Source organism: Moschus berezovskii, chromosome 10 (assembly GCF_049115385.1).
Source record: "Moschus berezovskii isolate FMDL1 chromosome 10, NW_MosBer_1.0, whole genome shotgun sequence".
In the NCBI taxonomy this organism is placed as follows: Eukaryota; Metazoa; Chordata; class Mammalia; order Artiodactyla; family Moschidae; genus Moschus; species Moschus berezovskii.
In genome coordinates, this window is record NC_142469.1 from 66,029,145 (window position 1) to 66,037,852 (window position 8,708).

The following is an 8,708-nucleotide window of genomic DNA, read 5'->3' on the forward strand; positions in this document are numbered from 1 at the left end:
ATTCCAACACTCTAGCCATCTTACACAAAGAGCCAACTCCTTGGAAAACACCCTGATGCTGAGAAAGACTGACGGCAGAAGGGGACGAGAGAGGATGAGATGGTTGGATGGCATCACTAACTCAATGGAGATGAGTTTGAGCAGACTCCAGGAGATGATGAAGTACAGGGAAGCCTGGTATGCTGTAGTCCATAGGGTTGCAAAGAGTCGGACACTACTTAGCAACTGAACAACAAAAACAACAACCTGTAGACCACTAGTACATGAGAAAAGAAATCTAACTCATATAAAAGCAGGCTTCTCCTAACATTTGTAGGGCCCAGAGCAAGAATACAAACAGAGGCTCACGTAAGTATGTCAAAATATTTATAACTTCTAACTCAACTTCTAACTGGTAAAGGGAACAAATTCTATCCTGCACCAGAATCCAAGTGGTATGAGCTCCTGACCTATCCCCACTCCTCCTACGCTAGACCTAATTTTACACTGCAAGGAACCCACATGTGGACACTCCAACCTACCCATTGGAGCCCATTCCCACACCCTCCCCATGTAGAGATTTGCCTTGGCTAACCTTCAGGAGGCAAGACCCAAATCCAATGGACACTCCCGAGTTTTTCTCATGTTTAGCCTCTTGAAAAGTATTCAACACTGAAATATCCTTTTATATTGATTTCCACATCACAGTTTTTAGCTTTCCACAAATTTCTTTGGCAGTTTCTCTGCCTCTACCCCTACCTTAAAGATTTTATCCCATAAGGTTCTGTTTTAATTCCTTTTCTTTCTCATTTTATACATCTTCCCTAGGTAATCTTGTTCATTTCCATGACTGAAATTACCATCAATAGGCCAGTATCTGTTTCTCCAGCACTGCCTATTTTCCCTAAGATTAGCTGCCTACTTGATAATTACACTTGGAACTCTCAGGCATCTCGAGCTCAGTGTCTTTAACTGCTCTTTATTCTCCTCTCCCCCAATCTTGTTCCAGTCTTCCCTGCTTCTGAAAATAGCACCATTCCCAACTGAGCTGCACAAGTGAGAAATCTGGGAATCCTCCTTTATACCTTTTGCCCTTTCCTTTGTCTCCTTCCCCAACATCCCACCAATTCTGTTTCCTCAGTATCTCTCAAATCCATTTATCCATAACCCCTGTGGCCACGATCCATACTGTTCAAATCACTAACACTTCTATTACTACTGCGACACCCTCCTAGCATCTCAAAATTTTCATGTCATGGTATACGTTAAAGATGATAATATTGCAAAATATTCTGGGATAAACTGGAAAAGATTTTAAAGAATCTATTTGGGCTTAATTAAAAAACACAAAAAACCTGCTTTTCCCACATTGGGTTATTTTTAAAAATAAAGCATTACAACATCAAAAGAATCCTTGTAAACATCAAACACATTTTTTCAAAAATTTAAGAGGAATTTTTATAAGCTTTCCTTCATAAATATAACTTTCTAATATAAGATTTTATATTGTATTTGAGATAGAGACAGCGCCGGGGCAAGTGAGAGCCGGACGGGCACTGGGCGACTCTGTGCCTCGCGGAGGAAAAATAATTAAACATGGGCAAAGGAGATCCTAAGAAGCCGAGAGGCAAAATGTCATCATATGCATTCTTTGTGCAAACTTGCCGGGAGGAGCACAAGAAGAAGCACACGGATGCTTCAGTCAACTTCTCAGAGTTTTCTAAGAAGTGCTCAGAGAGGTGGAAGACCATGTCTGCTAAAGAGAAAGGAAAATTTGAAGACATGGCAAAGGCGGACAAGGCCCGTTATGAAAGAGAAATGAAAACTTATATCCCTCCTAAAGCGGAAACAAAAAAGAAGTTCAAGGATCCCAATGCACCCAAGAGGCCTCCTTCGGCCTTTTTCTTGTTTTGTTCTGAGTATCGTCCAAAAATCAAAGGTGAACATCCTGGCCTGTCCATTGGTGATGTTGCAAAGAAACTGGGAGAGATGTGGAATAACACTGCTGCGGATGACAAGCAGCCTTATGAGAAGAAGGCTGCTAAGCTGAAGGAAAAGTATGAAAAGGATATTGCTGCATACCGAGCTAAAGGGAAGCCTGATGCAGCAAAAAAGGGAGTTGTCAAGGCTGAAAAAAGCAAGAAAAAGAAGGAAGAGGAGGAAGATGAGGAAGATGAAGAGGATGAGGAGGAGGAAGAAGATGATGATGATGAATAAGTTGGTTCTAGCGCAGTTTTTTTTTTTCTTGTCTATAAAGCATTTAACCCCCCTGTACACAACTCACTCCTTTTAAAGAAAAAAAATTGAAATGTAAGGCTGTGTAAGATTTGTTTTTAAACTGTACAGTGTCTTTTTTTGTATAGTTAACACACTACCGAATGTGTCTTTAGATAGCCCTGTCCTGGTGGTATTTTCAATAGCCACTAACCTTGCCTGGTACAGTATGGGGGCTGTAAATTGGCATGGAAATTTAAAGCAGGTTCTTGTTGGTGCACAGCACAAATTAGTTATATATGGGGATGGTAGTTTTTTCATCTTCAGTTGTCTCTGATGCAGCTTATACGAATAATTGTTGTTCTGTTAACTGAATACCACTCTGTAATTGCAAAAAAAGAAAAAAAAAGTTGCAGCTGTTTTGTTGACATTCTGAATGCTTCTAAGTAAATACAATTTTTTTATTAGTAAAAAAAAAAAAAAAGATTTTATATTGTATTTGAAATACCTACTAACAGTCCTAATCAAGACTTTTTAAAAATGAACTCTTCAAATTCTTGATAGTCATTATCAAAAAGAACATATATTCATACAAGAAAGTGAAACTTTAAATATTTTCACAACCATTTAAAAATCTACAACAGCTGAAATAGTAATTGAAAACTCTCTAAACAAATCTTCCTCTTATTTAAACAGCAAATATAACATTCAAACTCCTTGGGATAATATGAATGGATTTTGAAACCAGCTACATTGTTTAATATCAAGAATTTCAAAAACAATGATGGGAATTTTATCTGCAGGACACACGGGCACCATCAAAGCAGTTGCCTCACCACTAACACAATTGATGGGGACAAAAAGAACACCAGCTGCAAACAGAATGCTAGCTTTGATTAATGTCAGAGAACGTCTTGGAGCTGCACCTTTAATCCACTTTTGCAGGCCCACTCTGACCACCCACATTGTGGACACTTGGAACACAAACCCTCCCAGAAGCCCATGGACTGTGAAAGACCTAGAATGAAGATGTGGGGAGTATATGGAATAAAGAAACCCAAATATCAAAGAAATACATGAATTTGGGGAGCCACTCTCCAGCACTTTCACAGAATTGCTAAGGGATTGGCTCTCTTCTGTGAGAAAACTGCAGTTTTGAATACAGTGGAAAACTACTTCTGAACTTTCTATAAAGAATATTTAATTTGTGGGCTAGCGTGGTTCTGGGACACAGTAAAGACACATTTTCTAAGTATAAAGCACATCCTGAATAGACATATAAATAATGAACATTTGTTGGCTGCATTCCCAGCAACCATTCCCTGCTTTGCTCTCTTAAGTCTCTAGATCTTTCTTTTGGTTAGCAGCTCCTCCTTCTCAAAGCTCACAACTCAGTGAGTCCTAGATCGAAGGTAAAGACATTCATAACTTCAAATCCCATCTCCATTCTTCAGTCAAGGGTATAGTTGCCAAAGTTTAAAGTTCCCTGTTCTTCTGAAGCAGCTATCAAAAGAGATGCTGTCATTGTACTAGACAATGTGATATGTCACATGAAAAATGAAACTGCTAGAGCATGCATTCTTAATGGGGGTGACATCATCTCCCAGTGGGTGAAACTGGAGAGGAAAAAAAATTTACTCTTTACGTATAAAGCAAAAATATGCATACAGTACATAAACAGATTATACAGTATATAAGTTCAGTTCAGTCGCTCAGTCGTGTCTCTTTGCGACCCCATGAATCACAGCACGCCAGGCCTCCCCGTCCATCACCAACTCCCGGAGTTCACTCAAAGTAAAAACTCTGGGGGCTATTAAGAAAAAGTCTTAAAAGGTTCCTTAAGGGATTAATAATGGGAAAAAAAGATTGAGAAACTCTTTTCTAGAATAATGGCAAATATCACAAAAAGCAGATGACAACAATGGAAACTCAATTATTGATGTTACCATAAACTATGAATCAAATGACACTCGTAAGTCTGTTCGAGCTTTTAGCTTTCAACTTAACAAAGCTAATAAATCCCCTTTATTGTTTAAGCAATGTTGTCTTGAGTTTTCTGTTACTCATAACAAAGTCACACTAACAGGTAAAATACAGAACTTGTTCTGTTATGTACTGACACTGAGGATGGGTGGTACAGAGTGTTCAAACTGGTAGGGACTTCAAGTCCAGTTCAATAGCTTGATATTCAGTTCAGTCATTCAGTCGTGTCCAACTCTTCGCGACCCCACGGAGTGCAGCACACCAGGCCTCCCAGTCCACCACCAACTCCCGGAGTTTACTTAAACTCAGGTCCATTGAGTCGGTGATGCCATCCAACCATCTCGTCCTCTGTCATCCCCTTCTGCTCTTGCCTTCCATCTTAACCAGCATCAGGGTCTTTTGAAATGAGTCAGTTCTTCGCATCAGGTGGCCAAAGTATTGGAGTTAGCTTCAGTATCAGTCCTTCCAATGAGTATTCAGGACTGATCTCCTTTAGAATGGACTGGTTGGATCTCCTTGCAGTACAAGGGACTCTCAAGAGTCTCCTTCAACACCACAGTTCAAAAGCATCAATTCTTAAGTGCTCAGCTTTCTTTAGAGTCCAAGTCTCACATCCATACATGACTACTGGAAAAACCATAGCCTTGAGTAGACAGACCTTTTGTTGGCAAAGTAACGTCTCTGCTTTTTAATATGCTGTCTAGGTTGGTCATAATTTTTCTTCTAAGGAGCAAGTGTCTTTTAATTTCATGGCTACTGTCACCATCTGCAGTGATTTTGGAGACCCCAAAAATAAAGTCTGCCACTGTTTCCACTGTTTCTCCATCTATTTGCCATGAAGTGATGGGACCAGATGCCATGATCTTAGTTTCCTGAATGATGAGCTTTAAGCCAACTTTTTCACTCTCCTCTTTCACTTTCATCAAGAGGCTTTTTAGTTCCTCTTCACTTTCTGCCATAAGGGTGGTATCATCTGCATATCTGATGTTATTGATATTTCTCTCAGCAATCTTGGATTCCAGCTAGTGCTTCATCCAGCCCAGCGTTTCTCATGATGTCCTCTGCATATAAGTTAAATAAGCAGGGTGACAATATACAGCCTTGACATACTCCTTTTCCTATTTGAAACGAGTCTGTTGTTCCATGTCCAGTTCTAATTGTTGCTTCCTGACCTGCATACAGATTTCTCAAGCAGCAGGTCAGGTGGTCTGGTATTCTCATCTCTTGAAGAATTTCCAGTTTATTGTGATCCACACAGTCAAATGCTTTGACATACTCAATAAAGCAGAAATAGATGTTTTTCTGGAACTCTCTTGCTTTTTTGATGATCCAGCAGATGTTGGCAATTTGATCTCTGGTTCCTCTCTTTTCTAAAACCAGCTTGAACATCTGGAAGTTCACAGTTCATGTACTGTCAAAGCCTGGCTTGGAGAATTTTGAGCATTATTTTACTAGCGTGTGACATGAGTGCAATTGTGTGGTAGTTTGAGCATGAGGAAAACAACAAAATGGGAAAGACTAGAGACCTCTTCAAGAAAATCAGAGATACCAAGGGAAAATTTCATGCAAAGATGGGCTCAATAAAGAACAGAAATGGTACGGACCTAAAAGAAGCAAAAGATATTAAGAAGAGGTGGCAAGAATACACAGAACTGTACAAAAAAGAGCTTCATGACCCAGATAATCACGATGGTGTGATCACTCACCTAGAGCCGGACATCCTGGAATGTGAAGTCAAGAGGGCCTTAGAAAGCATCACTACAAACAAAGCTAGGGGAGGTGATGGAATTACAGTTGAGCTATTTCAAATCCTGAAAGATGATGCTGTGAAAGTGCTGCACTCAATATGCCAGCAAATTTGGAAAACTCAGCAGTGGCCACAGGACTGGAAAAGGTCCGTTTTCATTCCAATCCCAAAGAAAGGCAATGCCAAAGAATACTCAAACTACCACACCGTTGCACTCATCTCACACGCCAGTAAAGTCATGCTCAAAATTCTCCAAGCCAGGCTTCAGCAATACTGAACCATGAACTTCCAGATGTTAAAGCTGATTTTAGAAAAGGCAGAGGAACCAGAGGTCAAATTGCCAACATGCGCTGGATCATTGAAAAAGCAAGAGAGTTCCAGAAAAACATCTATTTCTGCTTTATTGACTATGCCAAAGCATTTGACTGTGTGGATCACAATACACTGTGGAAAATTCTGAAAGAGATGGGAATACCAGACCACCTGACCTGCCTCTTGAGAAACCTGTATGCAGGTCAGGACGCAACAGTTAGAACTGGACATGGAATAACAGACTGGTTCCAAATAGGAAAAGGAGTACGTCAAGGCTGTGTATTGTCACCCTGCTTATTTAACTTATATGCAGAGGACATCATGAGAAACGTTGGGCTGGAGGAAGCACAAGCTGGAATCAAGATTGCTGGGAGAAATATCAATAACCTCAGATATGCAGGTGACACCACCCTTAAGGCAGAAAGTGAAGAGGAACTAAAAAGCTTCTTGATGAAAGTGAAAGAGGAGAGTGAAAAGGTTGGCTTCAAGCTCAACATTCGGAAAACTAAGATCATGGCATCTGGTCCCATCACTTCATGGCAAATAGATGGGGAAACAGTGGAAACAGTGTCAGAGTTTATTTTTCTGGGCTCCAAAATCACTGCAGATGGTGATTGCAGCATGAAATTAAAAGATACTTGCTCCTTGGAAAGAAACTTATGACAAACCTAGATAGCATATTAAAAAGCAGAGATATTACTTTGCCAACAAATGTCTGTCAAGGCTATGGAGTTTACAGTGGTCGTGTATGGATGTGAGAGTTGGACTGTGAAGAAAGCTGATCGCCGAAGAATCAATGCTTTTGAACTGTGGTGCTGGAGAAGACTCTTGAGAGTCGCTTGGACTGCAAGGAGGTCCAACTAGTCCGACCTAAAGGAGATCAGTCCTGGGTGTTCATTGGAAGCACTGATGCTAAAGCTGAAACTCCAATACTTTGGCCACCTCATGCGATGAGTTGACTCACTGGAAAACACCCTTATGTTGGGAGGGATTGGGGGCAGGAGGAGAAGGGGACGACAGAGAATGAGATGGCTGGATGGCATTACCGACTCGATGGACATGAGTTTGAGTGAACTCCGGGAGTTGGTGATAGACACAGAGGCCTGGCGTGCTGCGATTCATGGGGTCGCAAAGAGTCAGACGCGACTGAGTGACTGAACTGAAGTGAACTGAACTTCTTAGGGACTGGAATGAAAACTGACCTTTTCCAGTTCTGTGGCCACTGCTGAGTTTTCCAAATTTGCTGGCATACTGACTGCAGCACTTTCACAGCATCATCTTTTAGGATTTGAAATAGCTCAACTGGAATTCCATTACCTCCACTGCTGCTGCTGCTAGGTCACTTCAGTGTGTCCTACTCTGTGAGATCCCATAGACGGCAAGCCACCGGGCTCCCCCGTCCCTGGGATTCTCCAGGCAAGAACACTGGAGTGGGTTGCCATTTCCTTCTCCAGTGCTGCTGCTGCTGCTGCTAAGTCACTTCAGTCGTGTCCGACTCTGTGTGACCCCATAGACAGAAGCCCACCAGGCTCCCCCGTCCCTGGGATTCTCCAGGCAAGAACACTGGAGTGGGTTGCCATTTCCTTCTCCAGTGCTGCTGCTGCTGCTGCTAAGTCACTTCAGTCGTGTCCGACTCTGTGTGACCCCATAGACGGAAGCCCACCAGGCTCCCCCGTCCCTGGGATTCTCCAGGCAAGAACACTGGAGTGGGTTGCCATTTCCTTCTCCAGTGCATGAAAGTGAAAAGTGAACGTGAAATTGCTCAGTCATGTCCGACTCTTCGCGACCCCATGGACTGTAGCCTAGTGATGATTCCTAAGGACCTCTTGACTTCACATTCCTGGATGTCTGGCTCTAGGTGAGTGATCACTCCATCGTTATTATCTGGATCTCTGGAAATTTGTGGAGACACTATAGACTAGTGACTTAAGTTCACATGAAATTGTGAGGTTTAAGCTTCCATCTTTAACCCATGAAAGTCAAAGAAGTTAAAAGGAATAATACGAAGTCAAAATTCAGGTGATCTGAGACAAATTCCCCTCCCTCAATTCTCTAGATTCAAACTATATTATTTATGATTCTTTGATTGCAAGTAACAAAAATACAACTTGAGTCAGCTTAAAAATGGGAATGAACCAGCTCATAAAATCAAACCACAGAATGGGAGAGGTACACTGGACCTTAAGGATGATAAGATCCAGAGTCATAAGCACTGCTGAGAGCTGGGACTTTTAAAAAAAGAAAAGAAAGAAAAACTGCAAGCAAATAGGAGAAGGATTGATTTTAGATTACTATCAACATCAGAAGTCCAAATCAGTGCATAAAATATAGAAGCATAAGTATTAAGGCAGATGTTCAAGGTCATGCAGGAGATTCACTCTGAAATGCATCCAACAAAATAAGAAAGATGTACACATGACAGGATGCAGAGCAGATATATGATAAAAACAAGTATAGTAAAATGTTAATGATA

The 8,708-nt window shown here is 41.2% G+C and overlaps 1 pseudogene; it reads left to right on the forward strand.

Moving 5' to 3' along the window:
• Positions 1 to 1,502: 1,502 nt before the first annotated feature.
• Positions 1,503 to 2,649, forward strand: LOC129560863 (high mobility group protein B1 pseudogene; annotated as a pseudogene).
• The last annotated feature ends 6,059 nt before the right edge of the window (positions 2,650 to 8,708 follow it).